Raw genomic sequence first — 20,627 nt, forward strand, 5'->3', positions numbered from 1 at the left:
TCAGACACGCGCACGCACGCACGCACGCACGCACGCGCACACACACACACACACACACACACAGAACACAAGCAGTGTCCGAAAGCACTCGCGACAGACAGTGCGGACGTTCTCGCGCGTTGGCAAATCGAGCCGGCGTGGCAGCAGCGTCCGATGCACAGACGGCACTCTTCATGAACTATACACATCCGCAAAACGGCACACAAGCCAGAACAAAGTGCGTCGACGACGCCACTCGACACCAAATGCGTGGTCGATACCGCCGCATAAAACACCAACACCTCGTAGAATTCACAAACCAAACCACGATATGCTGCGATTTAACGGCCCTGACCGGTTGATACGGCTGCTCCGCAGGTTGCTGTCCTCGATGTTGAAAGAAACGTTGTTGAAACACGCCGCATCACTCGCATAACATGTGAATACCAGCCGCCACCATCGATGCGATCACGATTACCATGGAGCACAGTGCCGATACAGTGGTGCCGAGGAGCCAGAGACCAACGTTGCCTGAGACGACAAAACGGTAGACGACGATGTAAACAATATGGCCGCCATGACGTTTATCCGGCTCTTGCAAAGCTTCCGGTGCCTCTATCTTGACGAAATGACAGCATTTTCCCGTGTTCGGCTGTCAAAATGTTACCAGTCTAGAAACGTTGGGCTGTCGGTATGTGAGCGCAGCATGAATATTTTCCTTGCGGACGGTCGATGTGGTAGTTTAATCATATTTACGCTTTGCCGAGAGAAAATGTGCTCTTTTTTGTGCGCATCAGCGATCGCTGAGCCCCTGGGCCTGTGCAACGCTGCTAGCTAGCTGTATCTCTCGTGCGGTGCGGCGTTGTTAGTTATCGTAGTTCGGTCCATTCGTGCTCTTTGTTCCCGGCTCATTAGCAGCCTCTGGTACTCTCGCCGATCTCGCAGCGGTTCACAGTGCACGGAAGAATGTGTTGGAAATTGTACTATTACGTTCATCCGCAATTTAACAGTGTTTATGCCGGAAGGACAGTTCGTGCAGTCGATGCCGCCGGACCTGACACGAAGGAGCGTTTTCCGAGTATGTCTCGAAAGGTAAGTCCGGCGCTTGGCGCATTTTTATAGTTCGTGTAGTGTGCCTTGTTAGGCGGAGCACAAGATGATTAGTACAGCGACATAAATTATAAAAGTGATTTCCTAATGTTTGTTATTAATGCCGTAGTACACATTTAGCAAAACGTTTTATGATAATTACCCTCAGGCAAGTATAGGATGTTGCCAAGAGCTCATATATTGTTTCTTTGCTTTCTGTTATGAAATACACTAGCGCCGAGTATCGTTTAGTCTGAACGGGCACAAAAATTGATGCCGCGAATGTCACTGCTTCTGTACGTAATTTCTCAGCAAGAAATGGTATATGTGGTGAAGTACGTTGACGTGTTGTCTTCACAGCTAACATCTGCGCGAGACGGCAGCGGATTGCTCTGTCTGACTCACGAGCACATTTTAGCTTGTATGCAAAATTTTCTGCTTATATATTGTCAAGTCAACCTGTGTTTCTTGTGTTGAGTGTTCTGTATGTCTTCGTCCATTTGACAGGTTAAATAACTGCCCGTGATGTCAGAATGAGATATTTGCACAACCATGTAGCTGGCTGACGTGTTTTCACAATTTAACGCGGTGTTGTTAAATCACAAGTTTGCAGTTTCAGCAGTAATTGCAATAAACTGAACATTTCTTATTGTTTAGGGATGTCACGATTTCGTGAGACGGATGCAATCTCTGCACCACATGGGAGCCTGTGGCAAAATGCAGTCTGAGCAGCCCGACAAGGAATCTGATCTGCTTGCTTTGACAAGGTGTGTACAAAACAGTCACTGCCACTTATGAGTTCTAGGTTCTGTTGGTATAATTCGTACGTGCCATCGGTCCTGAATCTTTTGGTGAGATTTACGAATTTGGGCTCGTTCTACAATTTAGTATTGTTGCATTGAGTTATGAGAATGAAATTCTATTGGGAATATGTTGTAAGAATCTTGAAAAATGGGGTGGTATGAGATTACAAAATTGCAAGTGAGAAATTCGATCCGGATTGGGCTTGATCGCAATGAAAAGTGCACTGTATGACACCCGTATTAGACGAGCTTATTGAGATAAGTTCGTAAAGCCGGCTAAATCGGCAACAGCAAAAGCACTGAAAAAAAGCACACTGGTCTAAAAACAATGTTGTCAGTTTCTGCTGTTCCAAGTTAATGGTTAATAATGTGTCTCTATTGAACAATGTAGGCGCTGAGAGAAAACTTTAAGAAAATACATGCTGACTTTCCAACACAGCATTGTGTCTAGGATTTTTGCAAAATATAAAGTTCACAGGCTGGCAGGTTTGGCATAACGTACAACACTTTTGCTTTAGATGCCATATTCATAACTTCCAGTTTCGACATAATATTCGAGTACTACTTGAACTGTATATTTTAAAATATCGCCTACCTTCAGTTTAATCAATATACCTAAGTAACCTCCTCTGAGTCAAGTATAATTGGGGGCTTGAGTAGATATGCATGATATGCTACTTACTGACTGTATAGTGACGTATTTTTTTAGGAACTGTGTTTTGAGGCACACATATCCTTTTATGTCTTGTTATGAGTTGCCCGACGAAAGCAGAAGGGCATTGCAAGTTATTGCATATATTACTGCACTTAATTCCTTACATACATGCCTGCACAGATTCTGTGTTCCTAGATTTATTTCTCTAAGTAGTTAAAAATCATGTATTACACTTTTTTTCTCTTTTTTTTGAGGGGGGGGGGGCTGTTCATTGATTCCCATTCCTAAAGGGACGTTGCAAGAAAAAACCACGAAAGGTGGCTTGAAAGTGTTTGAATTTTCTGTTTAACCTCTTATTATTTATTCTTCTAAAGCACTACCAGCATGAACACGTTTCTGTTCACTTTTATAAGCTAGCTGCCAGATAAGAAACCACAGTGTGAAAGAGTTTTTTTTTTTACTTGTTTTATTGTATGTTCTTTATTTGGCTCACAATGTTCTACCTACCACCTTGTGCAGTACTCCAGCTGGAGCCTATGAGGTATGTTTATAAATGAATAAGTAAATTCCTGAAGCTTCCAACAAACCATGAAGCATAACATTTAAATGTAGTCAGTTCATAATACATCCCTAGAGCAGCATAGCATCAAGCTTGAAGCTGATCTCTGATGTCCCATAAATTGCAGGTTTGATAATGTGGTATCACAAACTGCTGGTTACGCATGTCAGTCAGCCTGGTGCAGTGGTCGCAGGTGAGAGTGTAACCGAAAGCTGGGTATGCTTTGCCCTTCCGCATTTGACATGGGAGGGAGCTTGAACTCTGCTATTGCTTCTCTTATAGTTGGGACCATCTCTCTCACCTTCTTATTATTGTCAACTTGCTAATATGCACTTCTACAAGCTTAGTTATGATGTTGACTGCTGAACTTGGATGATGTGCGTTTCAATGGTTAGTGGGACCCCCAAAACCATGCTGTACTTTGTGTGCATTTCAAATGGTCAATTTGAAATATGCGATTGTCTGACATTCTCAGGGAAACAAGGTTTTTGTTCTGAATAAGGCATAGGCTGCTTCCCGAAAGAGTACCAGAAACAATACTTTCTCACCTAACAAAAGTGTTTAGGCACGCCGTGCTCAGGCCATGCTGACCTACAATAATTAGATCACAATGTGCTATATCGACCATTACATGATATTAAAAGTGGCAGACAAAAGTCATAATGCACTTGAATTTCACTGTTAAAATGTGTGTGGCTACCTAACATTTAGCCTTAGCCCCTTTGGCGCAGACACCATTAGTGAAAAAGTGGCGTATGTCATTACCAAGCTTTTGGGATAAGTACAGACTGAATAAGCACTTGTCAAGATTTTGAGTAGTACTATAACCTGAGACCCGCCCAAAGTGTGATTTTATTTTTATTTTTTCATTTAGACCATGGAGTCACACTTCTCTTAAGCCTGTGCAGATATGTCACGCTAGGCGAGCCCCATTTATTTCTCCCTTTACAGTGAATCCTGCTTTTCAGTTTCATGTTGCATGAAACACAAAGGCACTTTAAGCAAGGCCAAAAATAAGTGGTTTGAATGTGTACAAAATGACTCCGGACACATTTTTTTGTTTGGAGACAGTTTAGACGCATCATGTATTCTTTCTTTTTGTGTTAGTTTTGTGATGAGAGGTTATTTATTGCAAAAAGAAAATGAAGGTTAAAGTGGCATTTCCTGCCAAATTTTGTGGCGAAACATCGTACGTTGGAGGACATCATGCATTCCAGAGTATTTTCGTATATTTTGGCTGTTGCGGTTCAGTACACTTGCTCCAAAATTGCTAAGTTCAGTTCTTGCCTCTTTTAGAATGCAATATAGTCAGTTTTTGCCAAAAACAAATGAACTAGGCCTTAGCAGACAGCCAGCAGGTGTGGGAACTTTATTGTGGTTTCACCACCTGTACATCGTTCTTGTGTATTTTCTAGCTTATCAAGCCTCTACTTTTGGATAACTGCAGTCTTTCTGGGTTTGCGGAAGAGTAATTCAATAATGCATCTCAAATAATTATTTTTCCCTTAAGTGTCCCTTTAAAGTTTTGTCTGATTGATGTGGCATGAGACAACACTGCCCGAAAGTTATCTTGCATGTCAGCAGTTGTGTTGCCATGTAATCACCAGTATTGTCTTTGAGGTGCTCAGAGATGTCACTGCACTTACTCTTCATTACCCAAGTCCCTAAGAAGCCATAAAGAGGATCTGAAATGTCCTGCAATAAGTTATATAAGACTATATTCACTGGGGCTCTGTTAAATGCTTGCAGTAGAAAAGCACTGTCTTCTCCAAAACATGCATAGTGTGTTGGGAATTTGTCAACGATCCTTTTTACCTCAACAGTCATGGAAATATTGATTTACCGTGTTCACCGGCAGATTTATATCAAGCCTGATCTCTGTAGCTGACTAGGTTTTTTATTACACAAAAATTAAGCTGGTTTTCAATAATACCACCTTTTCACAGTACTGAAGCACCAGTTTGCAAAAATAATAGAATAAGTTTAACTCTATTTTTTGTAAAAGCAAGCTGTTGTCTTACACAGCAACTTCAGTGAGTTTTTTAAGCGCGGCAGGCTTAGGATGTTGGTTGAAAATTAAGTTGCTTAAAGACGTGTTGCATCAGAGAGCATGTTTTCTTTTATCTATTGTAGCATTATCTGATCTCTTATGTTCCTTTCCATGCTATTCACAGTGCACACTTTCTAAGGAGATAAGGGACACACAGAGTGTGAAAGAGGACAGTTATTTTTCACTGTCGGCCTGTCGCTTATTCTTTTTGCATGTGTGTGCCATGAACACCATCAAAATGAACTGTTACCAACTTGCCCAAGCTTCAGCTCTTGCGCTTGGTGTTTTTGTCTACAAAATGTCCATATGGCAGTAGTAGTGTTGCTGATATTTGCGTGTATGAAAAGGGGATGCTTACTTGATTGCAGAACAATTTGATTGGTTCTACACATGGTACTGAACTTACCAATGTCATTTTAAAGGTGGGATTAGGAGGAAGCTATTGTGGTACTGTTTAAAGTGCCCTTGTGCAGATGCAGAAGCTTGTCTTCTGTTGACAAAAATTGGGCTCAAGCCGTAGGAGGATAGTTGTCGAAGTGTAATGAAAGCCTCCTGGTAGACATGCTGAGTTATGCTGCTGGGGACACTTATTGGTTAGCCCTATTGGGTAATGCTGCTAGGCTTATGGGTGCTATAACATTGCAGTGCCTGCAGAATGCATGTCGTGCTATGGTATCAGAATTGGCCCACCAAGTGACCACCTTTGCTTACACTATGTGGCTTTCTGGCCTACTTTACTTAACCTGACTGCCACCTATACACAAGGAGGAGGAGGGAGGCAAAAAAAGGGATCTTCAATTAATTTTCTTGCATAGATGGCTCATGCATCATATTTTTCGTATAGTGCAGGATTTGTTACTCAAAGTGAAGCTTGCTATATGGAGAATATCTACATTTTTTCATATGTATACCGAACAAGGATTGATTTGTTCACGGTGTCACTTTTTATATTATACTCACGTGACACTAAGCCCACTTGTATTTATGCAGGTATGGCTGGGCCTGCAGAGAAAGTGTAAGCAGACTGTGCTGTGTTGCTGATCAGTGCTGATCTCCACGCCTGAGTTGGTCCCCCAACATCCAGGCACCAGCGTGCTTTGCTTCATCATTGACAAGGTAATATGATATGGAGAGCTTGCACCTGGATATCAGTTTTGAGCTTGACTTTTGAGAAATATGTTGAGATAGAAGACACAAGGGTTGGCCTTGGTGATAGATACACGTGTGTGTTTTTTTAAAGTGCTCTTTTTGAAATATTCTTCATGGACCTATTTTCAGCAAATGTTTACATTCCTTAATTGCAAACTGCCATGGAGCTGGTTTATGCCTTAAACTAGCACTCTTTCACCAAGAAAAAGCCTTATTTAGCATAAAATTCATAGGAAAGGCAAGGAGGTGACAGGACAGAACACTACTAACATTATCCAATTTTACTGCTTGCACAGCAATATAAAGCGAGAGTTGAAGGGACGAGGTTTGGGGTTTGTGTTCATTGGTTCTATGGGTTTTGGAGCCCCACACAGCTTCTTTGCTAGGCAGACAAGCTTGTGGGATGTGCTTCTGAAATTTGTACAGCACACTGACGGTGCAGGGGGGGTGCGGGCCTCATCTTCGGAAGGAAGTGCACTGACGGCACCATTCATGGCGCAGATGACTCTCATAGAGTCAGGCAAGGCACCAGTGTTGATGTTTGTTCCCTTGCCCAAAACAGCATGTTTAGGTTCAGTGTAGTTGTAAGAAGACAAGTTAAACATTACTTTCATGGTTTGAGTGGCCGCATTTTTCTTAGAGCACTGAATTTCTTTTCTTGCAACTGCCTGCCCTGGTGTTTCCTTAGCGTCGGCATGAAGTTGGCATGGAGTTACGCATCCGGGAACTCGTGAACAATGACCCTGTAGTTGACACTTTGCGAAGAATACATCGGCTTCCAAGCCCTTCATTTTCTGTTGGCATACATTTACTTGTACTGTTAGCAATTTCTTCTCGGCTTGCTGAATTATCCTGAGGCCCCACACTGACACTACTGATGTCTTCAATTGAAGACTTTTCAGGATAAGACTCCTGGCTTTGCAAGTGTGGTTTAAAAAAAGGTGGCACTTACAGGTGGCTATTCAAGACCTGAGTGAAATGAACCAGCAAGTCTTGGTTACATCTTGTGTGTAGTCCTGTTGGAGTTAAACGTTTTACGAAAAATTGTGTCGTCACTAACACGATGATAAGCACTTGGTCATTCACCACAACTTCATAGTCGTTACCTGGCTAAATGAATTTTCGTCGAACCCTTGATAATACCTTCTACAGAACTTATGTACAAAACATTGTTACCAAGACTTACTGGTTCGTCTCACTCGCGTCCAGAATAGAAATCTGTAAGTGCCACCGTCCTGCAAAGAACCTTATCCTGAAAAGTCTACACTTGAAAGCATGGGTAGTGTCAGCGTGGGGCCTCGAGATAATTCGGCCAGCTGGGAAGAAATTACTGGCAGCAAGAGTTCAAGAGTGCTGACAGAAAATCAAGAGCGTGTGAACTAGAGCAGACCATTATTCGGGTCTTCTGGGACGTACAACTGAATGTCAACTTCAAAGCGAGACTAACGGGCCACCTGTGCGGGCAGTCACAAGAAAGCTTGATGTATTATAACCAAAACAGCCTGTTCAAACCAGGAAGTTATCTTGAGCTTGTCTTCCTACAAGCCCACTAAACCTGAAACTGCCATTCTGCGCAAAAGACAACTTCAACACTGGCACTTCACCAACACTGACGAAAGTAAGCTGCATCGTGTAACGTGCCCGCAGTAAGCTCTTTCTGAAGCAGAAGGGCCCACGAGCTTACCTTCCATGGTGTAATTCAGGAACCTGTCTCGGCTCCAGAAAGGGAGCTTTTTGGGCTTGGCTTGGGTCAATGACCATAAAATTATCATTACCAAACAAAACGCATTAACAGTTGCAGACTCAGGGTAATGTTTTACTTGCTTGATTTTGTGGACAAAAACTGATGAAAGCGTGCCTAATGTGACTAGTTATCCTGTCCAGGAGTCCGTGATTTCAAGGAGTTTGACAACCATTTCATTGGCTAACAATCGCAAAGCATACTTGTGTTGTCATTTGAAACAAAACCACGCACTTTAAGGAACGGTGACAATTTCTTTAGGTGTGGGGAGCACCTGCACTGCATATATAATTTTGGTTAAAAAGAAAGTAAGGCGGAATGGGCCATATAAAATTAATGACAATAATTTTGGTATAAGTAGATTTTTGCTCAAACCATCTGAAAGTTTCTTGTTTTAGAAAGTATTAAATTTTGTTAAACGTAGCTGCTGTCAGATGATTCTATATAAGCATTTGGCCTTATGCAGTACTATTTGCTTTAAATAAAATTTTTGGGTTTTATTTGTCAAAACCTCAATATGATTGCTGAACGACATATTGTAGGGCAAAGGCACAAATACACAGATGATATACGAAAACATGTCACAGGTGCTGCTAATAACTTAATTCGAAACACAACAGGATACTGTATATATACTCTTCCGAATGCACAGGCGCACTAGCCACTTCGGGAAGACAACAGAGGGCGATTATTTGTGCTAACACAATCATTTTGAAGATCTAAAGAAAGCAAGTTCCGCGTCGTACAAAACAGAGGTCTGACTTACACAAGCACTACTTTATTATGTAAAACGCTTTGAGTAGCTTACATGCAATTTTATCTTTACTTCTGCCTGGGATCTTCACATCATAAAATCTCGCACGACAAGGGCAGGCTTTTCTTTTTGCTGATAGATGCGCATTCAAGTCTGACATCATGTTTTTAGCATGCTCCCTCATTCAATCATTGATGCAGCAGCCAGTTTGTCCTACATAGGACTTTCCACAAGGCAGTGGGATTTCATAAACCACACCGGGACCACATTGCCCGTAAGGTGTTACATGTTGTACTTGGCAGCTTACCTTAGATCTGCCCATTATGCGGGGACACGTTCGGGCCAGCCTATTGGGAACAGAGAACAATAGAGGCACTCCATGCCTGTTCGCCACTTTCTTTAAATTGTGGCTCAACTTATGCACATACGGTACAACTTGCGTTCTTGGGCCACTCGGCTCACCAGCTCTGGCCTCATTCACCAGTGTGCCCGCTTTTGTAGTGTTCTCTTTTCCCAATATGCTGGCCCAACTGTGTCCCCACATAATTGGCAGATCTAAGGTAGGCTGCCAAGTACAACACGTCACACCTTACTGGCGATGTGCTACCAGAGGGGTTTATGAAATCCCACTGTCTTGTGGAAAGTCCTATGTAGGACAAACTGGCCGCTGCATCAATGATCGAATCATGGAGCATGCTAACAACACGACGAAATACTTGAATGCGCATCTTTCAGCACAATGTAAAGCCTGTCCTTGTCGTGCGAGATTTCATGATGGGAAGATCCTGGGCAGAACTAAAGATAAAACAGTACGTGAGCTGTTGGAAGCATTTTACATAAAAGAAAAAAAGTAGTGCTTGTGAAAGTTGACCTATATTGTTTTCATGATGTGGAACTTGCTTTCTTTAGATCTTCAAAATGATCGTGTTAGCCCTGATAATCGCCCTCTGTGCTCTGCCCGAAGTAGCTGGTGCGCCTGCGCGTTGTGAGGAGTACATATACTGTATCTCGCTGTGTATCAAATAAAGTTGTTAGTAGCGCCTGTGACGTGTGTCTGTGTATCTTCTGTGTATTTGTGCCTTTGCGCTATGTCGTTCAGCAAACAGCAACTTGCCTAACACGAAGTCCTTCTGCACAATATGATTATGGGGGACACTGTAGTGGGGAACTCGGGATTAACTTTGAACATCGGGGGTATGTGCCCAATGCACCTTATGGGGGTGTTGTTGCACTTTGCTGCCATCAAAATGTGGCCGTTGTGCATGGTATTTTATCCTGCGCCATTCGGCTTAGCAGTGCAATGCCAAAGCCACTACGCCACCATGATTTTTAGTTTTGCTGGTAGAATAGCAGTTTCCAAGTAATTTAATTAGCTCGACCTGTTGATGCTGCTCTCTAAAAGTAGATTTTATGCATGTTACTTATGTTGCTTCAGTACTACTAATTATTATTACTCAAAGAATGCCTTTTTTACTGTAATAACACTTGTTTCAGTGATCTGCTAATGTAACAGGTTATTCTACGACACTATAATGCACATTTCCTTAGGAGTCATAAGCATTGCAGGAAACCACTTATTTTTAATAAATTTTGTTCAGTATCGCATGTTCTGAATGCTAAAGCATTCTTACCTGTGTGAATGTCAGCTAAACTGCTTTTGCCTATGTGTTATCTTATTGCATGTGTGAAAAAAAACTGTTGGCTTTTGTTTACTTTTTCAGGTGCGGGGCAAGCTCTCACTCAAGCAACACATTCCAGTGGTCTTCTGTCAACAGACTGGGTCTATTGAAGTACCATTACAAGGTCCAATAAACAACGCTTGCGAGATGTGTGACGTGCTCTTGCTTAAAATCGGAGGACTTCACTATTAATGTAAGCTTGAATAGGTGTGCTGAAGAACCTGTGTAACGTGTACTTGTTTATTAACAAGTACAAACCATTACCTCACCTGACTTTTTTTTTCACCTCAACATAACTCTTTACTGTAGATTTCTGAACAAACCATTACAGCGACACAACACTGCAGTAAGGTCAGCACAAGTGTTCATGCATGAACACTTGTATTTACAAGAATTGTATTTGCATTATTATACTAAATATGAATATGAGGTGCGTATCTTTTTCAGGGTGCATACTCTCGCAGGTTGTACAAGCTCGTCATCTTGTACGCACTCAGCTCGTAGAAACGAACTCGTTCATAATGTACGAGAATCTCGTTCAGTGACAAGAACGCGATCTCGTACACGTGTGCGAGAAATGTACGCGATGATTGCTGCGTAGACTGTACGAGGTTCTCGTAGACTCAACGAGTTCTCGCAGACTAAACGAGTTTCTCGCACAGTCTACGGAGCAATAATCGCGTACACTATTTCTCGTACATTCTCGTTCACATTTTTTTCAATAGGGATGCGATCCGTTTGTTCTTCACAAACTACAATGATGGCCCAAAACACTGCACTTCGTCTTGCTACCCTAAATGTTCGCGGTCTTTGTGCCAGAAAGCGGCAATACCAGCTTAGCCGGCTTTTCTCGGAAACAGATATTGATATAGCGGTGGTGCAGGAAGCTAAGATAGAAAGTGAAGAACAGACGGATCGCATGGTGCTGCAGTTCCGCAGTAGATACAATGTTTGCGTATCACATGCTGTTGGAACTTCCGCGGGGTGCGCTATTTTCATTAGAAATAATTTGGGAGTCATAGAAGAGAATGTCTTTTCCTGTCAAAGTGGGGGACTGCTTTTTGTGGATTTTTCCTTTTCGGGCGTAGGTTGGCGGGTTGGCGGGTGACGTACGAATGCCAGTACGTCCATCGGCGAAGTCCTTCTTTTTTCAGCTCCACACCAATACTCTACCCGTCAAACCATGGCTTGAGGAGAAATGACTTTTTGTGCCTTGGAGCGTCAATTGATTACTATGCCGGAAGCCCGAAACAGTCGAACACATCTTTCTCGACTGTTGGGATGCGGTATTCCATTGGGATGTTTTACAGGGAACCTTAAAGAAGGACTTACCGATTACGCCATACGGGATTCGTTTCTTGCCTACTCTAAATGAAGACACTGTACCATACGACATGTTCATGCTGTTGTCCTTGCATAGTCTATGGAAATGTAGAATGGCCGTGAGACATGCCGAACCAAACCTCCGGCCTGTTAGAGAGTACTTCACCGAAAGCATTTGCCATATCAAGGAATTGTACAGTTTGCAAAAAGAACAACCAACATGGCTTAGTGTGATGACTGAGCTTGCGAACCTCAAGCGTTTCTAGCCCCCGTGTCAGCCAACCAGTGGCAGACACTTTTATCGTGACCCTCATGTATTGTTAATATGTCTTGTGTTGTATGTTGCCAAGTCGGTAATAAAGAAAAAAAAAAGGTTCCCGTGGTGTAGTGGTTATCACGTGCGCCTCACACGCGCATGGTCCCCGGTTCGATCCCGGGCGGGAACAAAGCTTTTTTCATTTTTATTTCTATTGAGATCGGATACGCGCCGAACAAAAGGGGGAGCGAAATACTCTACTACGTGCTCGGTTCCCGTGGTGCAGTGGTTATCACGTGCGCCTTACACGCGCAAGGTCCCCGGTTCGATCCCGGGCGGGAACAAAGCTTTTTCATTTTTATTTCTATTGCGATCGTATACGCGCAGAAGAAAAGGGGGAGCGAAATACTCTACTCCGTGCTCGGTTCCCGTGGTCATTCCACTTCCGGGCACCGTAGTGAACGGACGTGTGTATCATGTGCTCCCAAAGAGCGGTGGTTGCGGCTACGAACAGCCGCGGTAACAGGATGGACGGAACGGATGCCGAAGGATACGAAGTTATTTTGCCTACACTGCCTTCAGGTCGTAGTGTTTTCAACACTTTATTTTTGCATGCGGACGTTCGTGCGAGGCCCTACCGAGTCGAACATTTCCGGGATACGTTGGTACGTCTGGAATTGCTCCCCGACGTGATAGCGTTGGGGGCTTATCAGATGAGCCACGTGTGGGCGGTGACCTTCAAGAGCACAGAAGGCATGAAGAAAGCTTTGGCTTGTGGCGAAATGAAAGTGAAGGGTTAACGATGTTTGGTTATCGACCCGGCGAACCAGGACGTCCGTCTCAAGCTTCATTGGCTTCTGTTTAACGTGGCGGACGAAGATGTGCGTGTAGCGCTTGCTCCGTACGGGAAAGTGACCGACGTCTTTAAGGAAAAGTGGAGGGTTCAAGGAATCCAGGACAAGGGGTCGACGACGCGCCTCGTGCGCCTCAACCTCCATAATGGCATTAAGGTGGACGACCTTCCACACCAGCTGCGCGTCGCCGGTGACATGGCCCTTCTTGTCGCGCCTGGAAGAGCGCCACTATGCCTGCGGTGTCATAGCAAGGGCCATATCCGACGTGAGTGCCGAGTTCCTCGCTGCACGCACTGCCGGCGTTTTGGACACGAAGAAAGTGAGTGCGTGAAGACGTACGCAAGTGTCGCAGGGCCGGTTGGAGGAGACGACACCGCAGAACTTGTCATGGACGAGGCTGACGCTGAGGAAGCCGCAAGCGAAGCAACGCCGAAGGTCGAGGGGCATGATGAGGCAACGTTAGCCCCTCCGGACAAGCTGCAGGATACAAGTACAAACGACGAAAGCCCAAAAATGACTGACACAGTAGGTGACGCCATGGGCGCCGTCAAAGTGCACGACGTCCCAGCGCAGTCACCGTCATGCGACGAGCCGGTAGTCATGGACGTAAGCGAGGCAGCAAGCGGCGCCACTGTCAGCAAGCGTGGCCACGATGCTACGTTGGACGAAAATGAGGCCCTGACTCCAGAGAACTCTGAGGGACCGCCGCCAAGGCGGCGATCACCCGGGGGTCACTGATCAGACCGCGACCGAATATACCACCGGACCGTAAGGCGGCAGGCACGCCGCCGACGTAGCCGCGAGCGCGTGTGCCTCGCGGTATCTCTTCTAGTTGTCTACAAGACCAAGCCAACCCCAAGGAACGATGGAGAACAATGATAACGACACGAGCTGCGCCTTCCGAAGGCTGCCCAGGCAGCTACGGAAGGTTCGTACAAGAGGCCAAGGCAGCACCGACCCCAGACGCATGTGGTGGGTGCCATGCGATCCGTTTGTTCTTCACAAACTACAATGATGGCCCAAAACACTGCACTTCGACTTGCTACCCTAAATGTTCGCGGTCTTTGTGCCAGAAAGCGGCAATACCAACTTAGCCGGCTTTTCTCGGAAACATATTGATATAGCGGTGGTGCAGGAAGCTAAGATAGAAAGTGAAGAACAGACGGATCGCATGGTGCTGCAGTTCCGCAGTAGATACAATGTTTGCGTATCACATGCTGTTGGAACTTCCGCGGGGTGCGCTATTTTCATTAGAAATAATTTGGGAGTCATAGAAGAGAATGTCTTTTCCTGTCAAAGTGGGGGACTGTTTTTTGTGGATTTTTCCTTTTCGGGCGTAGGTTGGCGGGTGATATGTGTGTACGCCCCCAACATAGAAAGTGAGCGGTTGTCCTTTTTTGAAAGTGTAGGGCCAGCATTTACAGTGTGACAGGAAAGTCGTGTTGCTCGGAGATTTCAATTGTGTATGTTTTGCTGCTGATCGAGTGAAACAGCTTCCAGTGCGCGACAAAAGTGCTTTACATTTAAATACACTCGTTCTAGATGCTAACCTAGAAGACGTTGGTCATGTATTATCCAGTGCTGACGTGCCCGCGTTCACACATTTTCAAGGGCATAGTCACGCTAGGCTAGACAGAGCATATGTTGCACTCCATCTTGTTCCCATGTGTGGCAGTTATAATGTGAAACACGTGTCGTTCAGCGATCAGAGCCTTGTAACGTTCACCATAGGTACTAAACAAAGTAAGCCGCGATTTAACTGGAAGACGTGGAAGTTTAACGATGGGCTGCTGCTGAACGAATCGCTTTGTGAAGGCGTGAAAGAAAAGTTACACAGATTGATGGAGACCGAAGAAGGTAACATGCTAGAATTATGGGAGATTTTTAAACAAAAAGTTAAGATCAGCGCTATAGAAGAAGCCACTACGGAAATTTTCAACGAAAGGAAACGAGAAAAAGAAATACAACGCGAGCTTGATTTTTTGTACACCGTAGAAAGCGACAGACCTGGGTGCCGAACAAAAGAAATAAAAGAATTGAAGAGCCAGCTTGAGCTTATCGATGAAAATAAGTTCAAAGGAGCAGTTATAAGAGCACGAGCGGAAAGGGTCTGGCTAGGCGAGACGCCGACAAAACGAGCTTTATCAGACGAAAAGACGTACGCGAGGCGGAATGAAATCAGAATGATTCGATACGGGAACGAAATGACGGCCCAACCTGAAAAAATCGAACAGGCGTTTCTTGATCATTATGGTGAATTATTCGGTAGTGCTAAGGACGTCACAGAAGGATTCAAAACGGACTTCCTGTCAAACGTGCCGCAATTAGAAGACGATATTCGGAAGCGTCTGGAATAGCCTCTGAGCATCGCCGAAATCGAAGGAGCCATAGATGACTTAGTTGTAGGCAAGTCCCCGGGACCTGATGGACTCGGAGCGGCTTTTTATAAGACCTTCAAAAGTGACGCCAGCCAGGTCCTGTTACGATTGTTTAAGGAGGTCTACACCCGAAAACTGGTTCCTCCATCTTTTCGGACTTCGCACGTGGTGCTGATTCCAAAAACAGATGACCCAGATAAATTGTTAGCTGTCGACGCTTATCGCCCGATATCACTGATGAACGTCGACTACAAGATATTTACGAGAGTGCTCGGAAAGCGATTACAAGGAGTGGTGACCCGCATCGTAGGGCCGCACCAAACATGCGGCATTAAAGGACGGTCAATCTATACAAACATTCACATCGCCAGAAGCATTTTAGAATACTGCGACGACCTAGGTCAACACGGAGCAATGTTACAGCTGGACATGCAGAAGGCTTTCGACCGTGTGGCCCATAAAATTCTTTTCTGCATTCTAGAACATGTAAATGTAGGTGAATTAATTTTGGACGGGGTAAAGATGTGCTATCAAGACTGTACCGCCAGCCTCATTATAAACAAGAAAGTTACCAAAAGCTTTACGGTGCGATCATCCGTGCGCCAGGGGTGTGGTTTGTCCGCTCTTTTATTTGCAATATACATAGAGCCGCTTTGTAGGAAGATCAACAATGACAATAGAATATTGGGTTTCAGAGTACAGTCCGCAGAAGTGAAAATGCTCGCATATGCGGACGACATCGCGTTGTTTTGTCGGGATAAAGGAAATGTTGAAATCGCGATCGCGGAAGTGTTATCATACTGCAGAACGACAGGCAGTGCTATCAACTATGATAAATGCCTAGGGGTATGGATCGGCAACTGGGTAGACCCTCCGAGTACGTTTGTGAATATCCAGTGGACCGTCACGCCGGCAAAGTATCTCGGGGTGCCGCTTGAGCACTACCGTGACCCAGTGGATTACTGGAATGCTGAAGCAGAAAGAGTTCGTGAGTGTACACTTAAATGGGGGGGGCCGCAATTTCTCAATGTTTGCTCGCGCGATGGTCTGCAACCTCTTTGCCGTTGCCAAAATTTTTTACGTGCTTCAAGCATTGTGCATGTCAAGGGCCAACATACAACGATTACATAGAGTATTCGCAGTGTTTCTATGGGGTTCAAGCTGGGAGCGGACCAGTTGCACCAATCTGTTTCGCTCCGTTAAAATTGGAGGACTGGGTCTTGCACATTTGTTCATCAGGCAGATTGTGTCGAGGTTTGTTTACTTACGGGACCAAAAGGACCCGTTTTTGTTGACTATGTTTCAAGTAAGGCTGAGTGAAGCTATACCCGAATTCATCGTTTCGTCGCGCCGGTGCAGTCAAGGTAGATTGCGCGGTTTTCTAAAGGAAGTCGTCTGGGCTTTCCAGCTTGTGAAGGTTCGCTTTTCGATGGAATACCTAAGTCGGGTACCACGAAAGCGCTTATATAAGGACCTGATAGAAGCAATGCTGCCAGTACCACTATATCGCTCGATGTTCCACATTGGACCGGAAAAGAACATGCTAAAGAGAGTAAAACGAATGCCAGTACGTCCATCGGCGAAGTCCTTCTTTTTTCAGCTCCACACCAATACTCTACCCGTCAAACCATGGCTTGAGGAGAAAGGACTTTTTGTGCCTTGGAGCGTCAATTGATTACTATGCCGGAAGCCCGAAACAGTCGAGCACATCTTTCTCGACTGTTGGGATGCGGTATTCCATTGGGATGTTTTACAGGGAACCTTAAAGAAGGACTTACCGATTACGCCATACGGGATTCGTTTCTTGCCTACTCTAAATGAAGACACTGTACCATACGACATGTTCATGCTGTTGTCCTTGCATAGTCTATGGAAATGTAGAATGGCCGTGAGACATGCCGAACCAAACCTCCAGCCTGTTAGAGAGTACTTCACCGAAAGCATTTGCCATATCAAGGAATTGTACAGTTTGCAAAAAGAACAACCAACATGGCTCAGTGTGATGACTGAGCATGCGAACCTCAAGCGTTTTTAGCCCCTGTGTCAGCCAACCAGTGGCAGACACTTTTATCGTGACCCTCATGTATTGTTAATATGTCTTGTATTGTATGTTGCCAAGTCGGTAATAAAGAAAAAAAAGGTTCCCGTGGTGTAGTGGTTATCACGTGCGCATCACACGTGCATGGTCCCCGGTTCGATCCCGGGCGGGAACAAAGCTTTTTCATTTTTATTTCTATTGAGATCGTATACGCGCCGAAAAAAGGGGGAGCGAAATACTCTACTCCGTGCTCGGTTCCCGTGGTGTAGATTCTGCTTCCGGGCACCGAGCGTGACTGACGTACGATGACGGGCTCCGTAGGAGCGGCTTCAGCGGCCCAGAGCGGCCGCGGTAACAGGATTCCCACCTCGGACAACGAGTATCAAGTTGTTTTGATGAGTTTGCCAACAGGGCGTTTTGTTTTGAACACCGTTTTTTTACATTGTGATATCGGAGCCCGCCCATACCGGGTGGAAGATTTCCGCGATGCGCTCGCCCCGTTATCGCTCCTGCCGGAAGTGGTGGCTCTCGGGGCCTACCGTATGAGCCATGTTTGGGCCGTGACCTTCAAAGACAACGAAGCTGTGAAGAAGATCGTCAGTGTTGGTGAGCTACAGGTCAAGAAGGGCCGATGCCTCGTCATTGACCCCGCCAACCAGGATGTGCGCTTGAAAGTGCATTGGCTGCTGCACACCGTTCCCGACGAGGACGTGCGTCTTGCCTTCGCGCCGTTCGGAAAGGTCACGGACGTCGCCCGAGAGCGGTTGCGTGTTCATGGCGTGGCGGATAAGAACTCTACTACAAGACTGGTTACGCTGAAGTTGAAGCCGGGCGTAACGCTGGTCGACCTGCCACATCAGGTGAGCGTCGCCGGCGAGCTGGCTCTCATGTTTGTGCCGGGCAGGGCCCCTCTCTGCCTGCGCTGCCGCGGAACGGGCCATATTCGTCGCGACTGCCGCATTCCAAGTGTGGTGCGTGCCGACGCTCCGGTCATGAAGAGAGTCAGTGTGAGTGGACGTACGCTAGCGTGACCGGAACCGTGAGGAACGACGACAAGTCCGCCCTGCTCATGGACGAGGCGGACATGGAAGACACATCGTCCACGGCTAAGGAAGCAGCTGGCGAGGTGGCAAAGTCGGAGGTACGACTTCAGCAACAAAGGCAACACGTCGACGAGGACGCCGCCTCTGAACAACAAGAGAAAGCAGAGGGCATTGCAGTCATGTCGAAGCATGAGGAAGAGAGCCCACCTGATCCGGGAGCGGCCTCCACGACCCCCCCCCCCCCTCTGAGCCTGATGACATGGACACCCATAGCGGGCTCGCTACCTTGCAGGCAGGGAAACGCCCACGCGACCAGACCAATAGCCTGGCTATGATACAGGACAGCAGTGGCGGAGACGAGCCACCGCCCAAAACGCCAGGTATGAGGAGACCAACCATGAAGCTGCGGCCGCACATTACGGCCGACCCACGGCAGGCGGGTAAACCGCCTCCGTAGTTCTGTACTGTGTATAGCTTCACGCGGGTTGGGGGTGCAATGGCCGTCACCCTGAGCACTATTCTTTTTAGATACTTGTCAGGAACGGGGGCTCAAGTTGCATTCGAGTGTTTCCTAGAGAGGTGGAGTTGTGTTTCCTTTGTGGCTCTCGACGCGGTTATCGGCGCGTCATTATGAACACATGCCCTTGGGTAACTGATGGGCACCCTTCTGCCGTTTAGTCATGGCGGCTAATATTGAAGGAGCGCTACGTGTGGCCACGTTAAATGTACGAGGGCTCAGCGCAAGAAGGCGACAATGTCAGTTAAGCCGTCTACTATTAGATAATGACTTACATCTTGTGGGAATTCAAGAAACGAAAATACAGAGCCAAGAGCTAACCGACAGAATGGTGTCCAATTTTTGTACTCACTTTGACGTGTGTGTTTCTCACGCGGTTGGTGGATCAGGTGGTTGCGCTATATTTATTCTAAGAAACTTTGGCATTTGTGTGCAGTCAGCGTTTTCGTGTGAAACTGGGCGGCTTTTAGTGACTGATTTTTGTTTTTGCGAAAAAGATTTCCGGGTCATTTGTGTCTACGCACCGAATAGTGAAATAGACCGGCGATACTTCTTTGAGCGTCTTGAAGCGTATGTAAACTGTCACAAGGTGGTAATACTGCTGGGGGATTTCAACTGTGTATGCACTGCTGACGATCGCGCAAGATGTTCACACGTTCGCGATAAGAGTGCCGAACTGCTAAATGCGGTGGTGCGCGATTATGATTTGGAAGATATCGGTAGTGTCTTCGCCAGTGGTACTCACCCGCAGTTTACCCACTTCCAGCGTGATAGCCACGCTCGGCTAGATAGATTATATGTGTCAGCCGAATTGGTGCCCTTGTGTAGTGAATATTATGTGCAACCCATTGCAGATAGCGATCACTGCTTGGTAACTGCCACCTTTGGGAAAAGACAGATAAAACACACCTTTAACTGGGACCTCTGGAAACTGAACGCGCAATTGTTGGATGACGATGGTTTCGTTGACGCTGTGGCGAAGGAACTAGAAAGCATGATTTCAGTCCAAGTAGCAAGCTTCGCCATTAAATGGGAAAAATTTAAACAGAAAATTAAGACAATGGCTATTGAAAGAAGCAGTGTCCTTCGGCATAACCAGAAAAAGGCAGAAACAAACCTTCGCCAGCAACTGCAATTTTTTATCAGCATGGAAAGAGTCCAGCCTGGTGTTTATGTTAACGCAATAAAGGAAGTGAAAACCGAACTTGAAAGGATAGATTCTGAGAAGTACAAAGCGGCCGTTGTGCGATCAAGGTCTGAGAAGCTTTGGGCGGGAGAAGCGCCAACAAAACGAGCCCTCTCAAACGAGAAAAGGTACGCGTGTGGGAAGGAAATCCGCCAGCTAGCTAAAGGCAATGATATCACGTCCGACCAAAACGACATCAAGCAAGGGATCGCCGATCACTTCAAAGCCTTCTTGAGTCATCCACGTGAACCTAAAGATGGCTACCAGATGGAATTCCTTTCATTGATGCCAAGGCTAGATGAAGAAGTTAAGACACGGCTTGAACATCCCATTACCCTAAGTGAGATAGAGTGCGCAATAGACGAATTGGCGCCCGGTAAAGCACCTGGGCCTGATGGATTAGGGGCCACTTTCTATAAAACTTTTAAGTCTGCGCTGGCTCATGTCCTCCAAGTAGTTATTAGCGAAGCGTACGACCGAAAAAGATTGCCCTTGTCTTTCACAACATCGCATATCGTACTAATCCCGAAGAGTGATGACGAAAGGAAACGTTTGTTGCCTGGCTCATATCGCC

At 45.7% G+C, this 20,627-nt stretch overlaps 1 long non-coding RNA gene and 3 other non-coding genes across 5 annotated transcripts; all 4 read left to right on the forward strand.

Annotated features, from left to right (window-relative positions):
* The first annotated feature begins 88 nt into the window (after positions 1 to 88).
* Positions 89 to 11,190, forward strand: LOC125942304 (uncharacterized). Of its 2 annotated transcripts, XR_007464986.1 has the most exons (4): positions 89 to 1,071; positions 1,726 to 1,835; positions 6,126 to 6,251; positions 10,501 to 11,190. It is a non-coding gene; the product is annotated as an uncharacterized LOC125942304 (long non-coding RNA). The 2 variants fall into 2 exon arrangements; XR_007464985.1 differs by lacking the exon at positions 10,501 to 11,190 and having other exon boundaries at positions 6,126 to 6,633.
* Positions 11,191 to 12,154: 964 nt separating this feature from the next.
* Trnav-cac (transfer RNA valine (anticodon CAC)) lies at positions 12,155 to 12,227 on the forward strand. Its single transcript has one exon. It is a non-coding gene; the product is annotated as a tRNA-Val (tRNA).
* An 81-nt stretch (positions 12,228 to 12,308) lies between these two features.
* Trnav-uac (transfer RNA valine (anticodon UAC)) lies at positions 12,309 to 12,381 on the forward strand. Its single transcript has one exon. It is a non-coding gene; the product is annotated as a tRNA-Val (tRNA).
* A 5,028-nt stretch (positions 12,382 to 17,409) lies between these two features.
* On the forward strand, positions 17,410 to 17,482 carry Trnav-cac (transfer RNA valine (anticodon CAC)). The gene has a single exon. It is a non-coding gene; the product is annotated as a tRNA-Val (tRNA).
* Positions 17,483 to 20,627: the final 3,145 nt, after the last annotated feature.

Source organism: Dermacentor silvarum, chromosome 1 (genome assembly GCF_013339745.2).
Source record: "Dermacentor silvarum isolate Dsil-2018 chromosome 1, BIME_Dsil_1.4, whole genome shotgun sequence".
NCBI lineage: Eukaryota > Metazoa > Arthropoda > Arachnida > Ixodida > Ixodidae > Dermacentor > Dermacentor silvarum.